Genomic DNA, 10687 nt, shown 5'->3' on the forward strand with positions numbered 1-10687 from the left:
TTCTTAATTCATACAAATACCTCAATTTTATCGAACCCAATGTTAACACTATACAATACACACAAAGCAACACAAAGACTTCCATCACCATCTGATTATTGTTCAGTAGAATAACCTGAGTAAGTACCTTATTGCTCCTGAAACCAATGACAACAGTAAACATTTGTTTACTATTCCATGCAACAAGTGCAATTAATATCTTCTATTTCAGTTCAGTAGTTAAAGATGATTTATGTTGCTTAAAACAATGCTTCTACTTTATTACGGATATTGACTGTAATACAATCATGCAAACAACAAACGTTTGTCATTCTAAAAATCTTTAAGTTTACTTATTTTAAATTTATTTGCAAGAGATGTTTCAAATTACAACCATTGTTGTTGCATAATTCAGCAATCCTAAATTTGAATTTGGGAAAGTCTTCATTTTTGCAAAACGGAAGTAGTTTTCAGTTTATATAACACATTAAATAACAGTTTTTTTTTTCGAAATCACGCGCTCTGCAAAATGATTATTGGTTTCATTTAATTGTAAGAAAATAACTGTTTTGAACATGTCGATTCTTTTTGTCTTTTCTATACCAACACTATTCATCACTGTACAATAATGAACAATTATGATAATTCCTTTATATACCAAATGTCATTGACTGCATCATTTGTTCACTTTCATGCTCACTTTCATTATCTATTAACTTGCTTCCAAATTCTAACACAAATGTCTGAACTCTGATCATAACATTAATCATCTAAATTAAAATAATATGTCTGTATGATGAAACCATTTGATAGAAATTCATATTTCTTGTGTTACCTTCATTTTTTAGCAATGAAAGAAAAAAAGTTTCCATAATCACTGAATGGCTCATTTTTTCTTCAATTCATAAAGGGAGTTACTATATTTAATTCCACAATTTACCAATCTTAATAAATATCCTATCAACATAACAGCAAAGTGTTTTTGATATAATGAATCATTTTAATTGCTCATATAACAACATTATCAAGTCATTGTCATAATAATAATTGCACAATTGTTTGAGAAAATCTTTTGAACAAGTAAAGTGAGATTCACATTTTAATTTGACCAATTGTTTCTAAGTACCAACACTGCAATATGAAACTTTATTTTCAGGTCAAGTTTCCCAGAATGGATCCAATGACTTCTCATCCAACATTAATTGTGAATGCCTAATGTTTGCTTATTTGAATGATCTCCATAACCACAGACTTTAAATTCACAAACCTGCAATTACTTTTCATTGCAATAATTCCTGTTTGTTTGCACATATTCCTCAGTCACATAGCAAAACGAGATTTCTCATTGTTTCTAAATTCATTTGTCGAATTTTATAATTCAGTTGTTGCTCAAACCTAAAAATTATTCAATCTAGTACATGCTATGAATCTGGAATTATGGTTCTTTACATGAATAACTATTGTAAGGTGCAATCTCTCAATCATTGTTAATATTAATTCTTATTTTACCTGCGGAAACATAGCTGAATTCATTTAAATATATTTCACTTTGATGCGAACATTTACTATATTTCTAACCATAATAAGATTTAAGTACTTTTCATGACACAATATCATGTAAAATTCCTGCGTTTTGTTAAGTCAAATGAAAAAGAATTAACATTTCTATTTTGTTTCATTAGCAATGACAATGCATTTTGCATTTTTCGAAGTTGAGCATTTTTGCAAAGAAGGGATATTGCCTTCAGCTGAATAATAACATTGAATGACTAATTCACCGAATCTGCTGTTTATTCTCTTCGAGTTCCCAAGCAACCAAATTAATTAATTCTGCTGGTTCTAAATTCCTGGAAAGTATTTGATATTGTTGCAGTCTTAAAGCTGAAGAAGTCAATCTAATTTTATTGATTTTTTTTAATTGGAAAGAGCTAATTCAAACATTTCAGGCACATCAATTGCTATTCTGAAGTGTTACAAAGATGAAAAGCAAGTAAATTTCTTCATCAGTGAAATAAACAAATGTCAATTTCCATTATTCTAAGTTAGCTAATTCCCAAATTTTTAATTAAACAATGCAATTCACGTACATATTGTTGTGCCCATTGATCACATTAATTTTCTCATTATTGTACATTAATGCTTTGTCAGGGGTTTTTATTTTTTGTTTTCCATTCATCTATTCATATTGAATGCAAGATTGATATGCTTTGGCAACATCAGAGAGTGTTCAGTTGAAATTTGACTTTGCGCGTCTCTCACTTAACTCACTTCTTGCATGGGGTTGGGCATTGAGAACAGAGGATCAGTGGTTAGTATGCCTGTCTTACAGTGTTATGCACTTGGGTTTGATTCCATCCTCGGCCACATGTTTGCGTGGAGTTTGCATGTTCTGGTTTTCTCCCACAATCCAAAGATATGCAGGTTAGGTACATTGGCCATGCTAAGCTGCACGTTCTGTTCAGGGACGTGTAGGTTAGGTACATTAGTCAGGGGTAAATGTCCAGTAATCGGAGAGCAGAATGGTGCTGAGTGGATTATTCTTTGGAACGTCAGTGTAGACTTGTTGGGCCAAATGGCCTGTTTCCACACAGTAGGGATTCCATATAATTAGAATTGTGTTTTGCTAAACAAAACTGACAATTTTTTGAAATGTTGCATTTAAAACTTATCTTTAACTGTCACTTGTCAATCTTGTAAAATATCTCAATGTTACTGAAATCAATGTTCAAACAAAACACTGCACATAAAGCCACACAAAGATCTTCACGACCATCTAATTACTGTTCAGTGGAATAATCACAGTAAAATTTTATTGTTACTGAGATCAATCCCCACTATCACAGTAAGGATCTGGCTATCATTCCCTTCAATAAATGTAATAGTTGTCCTCTGGTATTTCAGTTCAGTCGTTATACACCATACTGGTTGTTCAAAGCATGGTTATTCTTTATTATGAATGGCCAAGGGTTCAACGGCAAGAGATGTTGTTCGATCTGATTTGTTGCATGTTCTCAAACAAGTTTTCACGATAAATATTGTAAAAAAAATTGCATTTATTTGGTCTTGTTCAACTGCTGATGCTCACATTTTCAGTTCATGTTCATTAAGCATATTTAGAGAAAGTGAGGAAAGCTGTGGTGTTGGAAAAGTGCAGGCACATTCAAAGAGCAGGAGTATCGAAAAGATTCCTGATGAAGGACTTATGCCCAAAACGTCGATTCTGCTTCTCCTTGAATGCTGCCTGACCTGCTGTGCTTTCCCGGCACAATGCTCGTGCCATTAGAAATATTTGACTGAATATTCAGAGACAATACTAAAAGTTACCTCTGTCAATTTAATTTACTGTGCTTTCTATTCACTGAAGTTTCCATGTTAATTGCTCCTCTTTTTCTTCTTAAATCTGATACAAATTTTAAAATACAGAACACATTAAAATTCACATGAATTATAAATTTACATTCTCGACAACAAAACCAATGGAAGGCGTGAAAGAATTCTTGAACAGCCTACATATTTGAATGAAAAAGCAATTCCTTCTAAAAAATGTTTCCACATCTGTATCTTTTTCTCAATTCAATAATTCTGCAAGTAGTTTATAATTGTCAGTTGATCTCTCTGAATGAGTACCTAATCAATGTCAATGTAACAGCTGAAACATTAACAACAGATTGATAACTGGATGTTAAAGACCTTATTTGAAGCCAACAAATGTTTGGTCTTTACTAGAATTCCACCAGAAAACATTCTTGAATCATAATAAAAGAAGTGAGATATGTGAGAGATGTGCAAACCTTATTTTTAAATGAACGAACTCCAATATTTTCAAAGCATTTCAATCTTACGGTCAAAATGAACAGGTGAATGGAAAAATAAAAACAAGTTTCTGACAATTCATAAACTGAACAACAGTTACAAATTCACTTTCATCAAAGGACAGAGTAATATTTAGATGAATCACAACATTTAGTTACAAAGTAGATAATCAGCTGACTGACAAGTAATAGGTGGTAGCATTCGTTAGTTTACTGAAGAAGATATCAACTTTATTTCAAATTTATAGCACAAGAGAATAATGTTTAAAGTGTTTCAATTGTTTGGACTTGCCCCTTTGCAACAAAAAAAGATCAATCTCATTACTTAGACATTGTAATCTTTAATTCTGCAGCATTTTCAAATACTCTCCAGGAATTTATAAGCAACAGAATTAGATACAGGTATCCCCACTATCCGAAAGTCGAGCGTTATTATGAAACCTTACAGAAACTGAAAAGGGGTAAATCGAAGAAGCATTAATTTATATGGGAAACACCTCCCCTTTTTTCGTAAAAGTGAAAATCCTCTTCAGATTTATTTCAGTTAGAGAAAACAGGGACAGATGTAAGTCTTTTGTAAAAGCAAAGTGGCTAAAACGAATTTTCCAAAACATATTTCTTGGTAACCTGACTCAAATAAGTATCAGATTTTGTGATTATTGATATAATAGATAAAAGCAGATCTAATGTTGGATTGAAAAGCAGTTCAATCTGTGCTTAGTTACTCTCTAATCAACATTCAGATAGCTCTTGATATATTTGTGTTGAAGGTGTGATTTGAAACCTTCCCTCGGGTCTAGTAATAGAGACACTGCCACAGCTCCACAGGCTCCTTTCATAATGTTCCCACTCAGGACGGTCAGAACTGCAATATTATGTTTAATGTGGTTACACAAATGAAAACTAATCAGCTGTTTATTGTAGTAATTCGAATGGGAATTAATTCGTTGGTTTCTGTGTGTAATGGACTGGAAATTAAACAATATTTTACAATAACAATAGAATAAATGAATGATAATCTTAAATAAAGAGGAATCTCATGGCAATTCTTTGAAAGACAAATTGACAAAACTGCATGATCATTGTACTTTAATTTTAAATATACATCAGTCATTCAATGTGAATATTCAGCTGACGACAAGTTCCCTTCCTTTCAACAATGTACAACTTCCACAATTTCAAAATGAACAGTCATTGATAAAGGAAGGAACAAGGAGATGTTAATTCTATTTTCTTCACATAAACGTGTGATTAATTTAAGTAAGTTTCATATATGTAAAAAGGAAACTCTTATTGTTGTCCGAAATGCAATAAATGTTAGCATGAAGTGAAATATAATCAAATGAATTCAACTGTGTTTTCTCAGTTAAAATACCGTTCAATATTCAAAGTAGTCGAGTGATTGTACACTGCAATATCTTTACAGTAATTCAGTGCTGAGACATAATTCCACATTTATACGCATCATAGTGAAGCAAACTTGTGCCAGGAGTCCGAGCAGGTAGGGGAGGTCTTTAATGAGTACTTTGCTTCTGTATTCACGAGTGAGTGGGACCTTTTTCCTTGTGAGGACAACATGAAACAGGCTGATATGGTTGAACAGGTTGATGTAAAGACAGAGAATGTGCTGAAAACATTTAAAAATAATGGGGATAGATAAGTCCCCTGGGCCATAGTTTGTTATGAGAAGGGAGGCAAGTGATTGCAGTGTTTTGGCAATGATCTTTGCATCCTCACTGTCCACTGGAGTCATAACAGATGATTGGAGGGTGGGAAACGTTATTCCCTTATTCAAGAAAGGCAATTGAGATAATCCTGGGAATGATCGATGAGTCAGTCTTACATCAGTTGTGGGCAAATATTTGGAGAGAATTCAGAGAGACAGGATTATGATTCTTTGGAAAAGCTTAGATTGATTAGAGATAGTCAGCATGGCTTTGTGAGTGGCAGGTTATGCCTCACAAGGCTCATTGAATTATTTGATGTTGTGGCAAACACATTGGTGAGGACAGAGTAGTGGGTGTGGTGTATAAGGATTTTAGCAAGGTGTTTGATAAGGTTCCCCATGGTAGGCTCATTTAGAAAGTAATGAGGCATGGGATATAGGGAAACCTGCCTGGTTAGATAATAAATCGGCTGACCCATAGAAGACAGGGTGAGATTGCATAGATAGTTTTCAGCTTGGAGCACGGTGACCAATGGTGTTCTGAAGGAATTAGTTCTGGGATCTCTGCTCTTCGTGATTTTTACAAATGACTTGGATGAGGAAGTGGAAGGGTGTGTTCGGAAGTTTGCCAATGACACGAGGGTTGGTGGAGTTGTGGATAGTGTGGAAGGCTTTTGTAGGTTGCTGGAGGACATTGACTATGCAGAACTGGGCTGAGAAGTGGCAGATGGAGTTCAACCTGGGAAAATGTGAAGTTATTCAGTTTCGAATTTCAAATTTGAATGCAAATTTTCAGATTATTTGCAGGATTTTTGACAATGTGGAGGAACAGAGGGATCGTGGGGTGCACGTCCATACATCCCTCATAGCTGACATCCAAGGTGATAGGGTTATTATGACGGTGCATAGGGTGTTGGCTTTCATTAGTGGCGAGATTGAGTTTAATAGCCACGAGGTTATGCTGCAGCTCTGTGGATCCCTGATGAGACTACACTTGGAATATTGTGTTCTGTTCTGATCACCTCATAAGACATAGGATGCGGAAGCTTTAGAGAAGGTGCAGATGATATTTATCAAGATGTTGCCTGGACTGGAAGGCATGTCTCATGAATAAAGATTGACAGAGCTGGGGCTTTGGTCATTGCAATGAAAGAGCATGATAGTTTACTTGATAGCTTTGTGTAAGATGATGAGAGGCATAGATAGAGTGGATAATGAAAGACGTTTCCCCACAAAGTGGTATAATTTTAAGATGAATGGGGGAAGTTATGGGGAGATGTCAGAGATAGTTTCTTTATAGATGGTGGTGAGTGTGTGGAATGCACTGCCAGTGGTGGTAGTACGTTCAGATTCATCAGGGACATCTAAGCGACTCTTGGATAGGCACATGGATGATAGTAAATGAAGGGCATGTTGGTTAGTTTGATCTTAGGGTATGATAAAAGGTCTGAACTACATCGTGGCCAAAGGGCTGTGCTGTACTGTTCTATATTCTATGGATTGAAATGAACAATTATTATATATTAGCAACATAGAGATTTTCAAAATTCTACTGGCATACTTAAGAATAATGATAAATTTCATCTTGCTATTTGACTGTGCTATCTGCAAAAAATGAACAGGAATTGTTGCATGGAAAAGTAAATAGGATTTTCTAAATTTATAAGGCTGGGATTACACAGATCATTCAAATGAGCAAAAGTCGTATTTTTAACAGTGCGCATTGCATCAGAAATAATGGATTATTTTGTAGGTGTGTTGATTGGAAATAAAATGGAGTTTTATATTACTATATAGGTACTATGGAAGATTGGATTAAATTCAAATATAAACATCACTGTAGTTGTTAGCAAAACTAAACTAAAGCATACTATAATTATTGTCGTACAAATGCCTTAACAATTACTGTTAGAATCCTGAAAAAAGGATATATTGTACCAATTTTCAAACAATCAATAAATTAAATTGTAAACCTCAGTATACTTGTTACCCAGACCAATTATTCTGCAATTGTTGTAATGGTAATGACGTTATAACTAATGCTAAAACCTAAACAGATAAATTGTTTCAATACTTTGTCAGCATGTTGCTCTGAAATTGATTGGATATTTATTAAGATCGGTAAACTGAGGGACAAAATATAATAGCTCACTTGATAGAATTGAAGGAAAAAATGAGACAGTGTTTATTGAACACAATGGATTTTGTTTAAAAATGCAGTTGATGCAAGAATAATATATTTTCCTCCATTGGTTTTCTAATAGAGACATGTTTTTTTTAAAAAATTGTCATGATTGTCAGAGTCTGCAAAGGGGAGAGTGAGAGAGAATGAAATTCTAAAAAAAAAACAAAAAGGAAAGGAATTGGCGAGCAGAGGATCTCCAACTGTACTGTCTCACCCTGCCAACATCTTCTTGGGTGAGCTGGAACGCAGACAAGTCAAGCAACAAGCCGACACAGTCATACGCACAGAATCATAGCTTACAATGTCCTAGACACCATCGTCACCATCCCTGTATGTCCTGTCCCACCGGCAGGACATGGATGTCACTGAAATACTGGAACATGCAGGGTAATGGACTAAGATGTGCAGAATGTGATCAATGTGATTTATTTGACATTTCTCCAGAAATTTAAACTCCAGTCCAAATTGAAAAGTTGCTAGCATCATCAGACTTGAACTACAAATGCCAGAAAAAAAAAATTATCAGAAAATGACAGCACACTTGGCCAATCCTGGGTAAGTGTTGGCTGAAATACAACTCCCCAGGCGTTACAGGTTTTTTACTCATCATTGAGAGCAAAGATTTCAGACTGAACTCTGCCCTCTATGCTTTTATAATCTGTTTTTTAACATATTCCTTTGGCAGCTGCACACCTTATTTCCTTGTTTCTTTCCCAGCTCTAACTCCATTCTCCATGGCCTTGAGGGACGACCATTTCTGCTGTTGAACCTCTCCTGCCTTCCCCCGTGTGACAGACTGTCTTTGTGTCCTTGTCTCACCCCAACCTTGCTCACAACCTCTTACATTTCTGATGGTTCCGAGACCTCTGTAACTTTCACTGCGCCCCCTGGGTCAGTGGCGTGAGTTTTGAATTCTCTTCCTCCTGAGAAAATCAGAACTTTTTCCGGTTGCAGTGTCCCCCAGATTTTATTTTGAAAAGCAGACCATTTGTGTCAGAGTCTAGTATTTGTGAGCCATCTTCCACAATTCTCAGCATTTGTATGTAATTTGTGACCTTCCCACAGATGTGTAACGTCACTGGATTGGCCATGCTAACATGGTCGCAGTGTGCAATTTAGGTGGGTTTGGCTAGCCATGGTTAATGTGGGGTTATGCGGGTAGGGTGGGTGAGCAGGTCATTGCAGACTCGATGGGCAGAATAAACTCTTTCTGCACCCACGGGATTCTGTGATTCTAACTAGTTGTGATTGTTGTTCATTCAACTCAGATACATATGATTCCTTTTGGATTCTGTGGGTGCTCACTCACTCATTTCCTTCAGTTTTACATCAATTTCACACTGTATGTGAGGGTGGGAATGGATTTGTAAATATAAATACTCCAATAAAAACCCCTCACAGGTCAGGAACTGTTTCTGCTACTTTCATCACTCACAAGGAAGAGGAAAATAAAGGTTCAGTTACAAATGTCACAGGAACATAGCGGTTATAATCACCAGGAAAGGCTGAACAGCTCGAAACGCTTTTCACAAGAAAAGAGGAGGCTCAGAGACAGCCTGGTACAAACAGAAAGCATTGTGTCTGTGTTTTCAGAGTTTTGAGGTTGAAATCTTTGGGGTGGAAGCATGTTTCATTGCCCCAGATCATCAACGGTGATATCTAAATGTGCATCTTTCTTTCTATCTGTCTGAGTTAACAATCAGTTGGACAGGTCAATGTCTGAGTGTCTTACCAAATCCCTGATTGAAACTGTCTCTGCCCACAAACTCAGCTGCCTCACCACTCACTAGGTCATGGAGAAACTCTGCTGTTACAATGAGAACTGTCTTTGCTGTCACCGCTCCTCATGCTTCCACCTAATCCCCACTTCCCTTCATTAAATACCAGCTACCTCTAGTCCACCCATGTGGACATGTTGAAGAGCATAACAGGAGATTGGATTGAAACCAAGAGTTCAATAGCCAGAATGAAATAGGAAGAAGTCAATAAAAGGTGATTGTGGATCCTCGGGGATACAGACTCCAGGATTAGTCTTTGTGGGCATTCCTGCAGTAATACACGACAGTATTCCATGATGAGAGTTAAACCCGGGTGGCAGGAGAGGGAGCCACTGAACATTAGCAAGTTTATTTCAAACACAGGAGGTTTGTTCAGTCAGTAACAATGTGTTTGATATGGAGGTGAATTGAGCAGTGATGGGAAATGTTACCACAAGCTGACGATGGAAAACTTTCCTTGGAACAGGAGGAGGCCATTCAGCCCCTCGACTTTGCTCTGCCATTCATGATGATCATAGCTGATGTGTGACCTAACGTACAATTTTCAAAACCCTCTAATTTCATCAATAAACTCCTCTGCAACAGACAAGATGAGAATTGGAAAACTAAACATCTGCAAATGCTGGGAAAAACTGAAAAAAATAAAAGAAATTGCTGGAAAAATTCAGCAGATCTGGCAGCATTTGTGGAGAGTGAACCTTTCAGGACCAGTGACAAGTCAGGTGACCAGCCGCAGCTGACCATTCTGCCTGTTCTGGAACACTCTCTGGAACAAGTTCTGGTGTGAGATTGTCAATGATAACTGAGAGAAATAGGAGGAAGGGCTCAATCAGAATAAGGAATTCACTTAACCCTAACAGTGGGACACTCACCGACACAGTCACACTGCAGAGAGGCAGTTCACCTGCCCCACGTATGAGAAGGGATTTACTCGACCTCACAATCTGCTGAGGCAGATCTCATTCAGATGCTCAGTGAAGAGAAGGGATTCAGTTATTCATCCCACCCCCTGAGACCCCAGCACGTTCACACTGGGTAGGAGATGTTCACCCCACTGCATGACAAGAGATTTGCTGCATCTTCAACATGATTGAGAGCCCAGTGAGTGCTCACAGGGAAGTGGTCATCCCCCTGCTCCGTGTGGACTGCAGGACTCTGATTCTGATGTTACTGTCCATCAGAGTCAGGAGTGGACCTTGTACACGATGACACTGTTGGAGTATTGATGTTGTTGTTGCTAACCACATTAACTGGGCTGGAGGTGACT

Source organism: Chiloscyllium punctatum, chromosome 6 (assembly GCF_047496795.1).
Source record: "Chiloscyllium punctatum isolate Juve2018m chromosome 6, sChiPun1.3, whole genome shotgun sequence".
Classification (NCBI taxonomy): domain Eukaryota; kingdom Metazoa; phylum Chordata; class Chondrichthyes; order Orectolobiformes; family Hemiscylliidae; genus Chiloscyllium; species Chiloscyllium punctatum.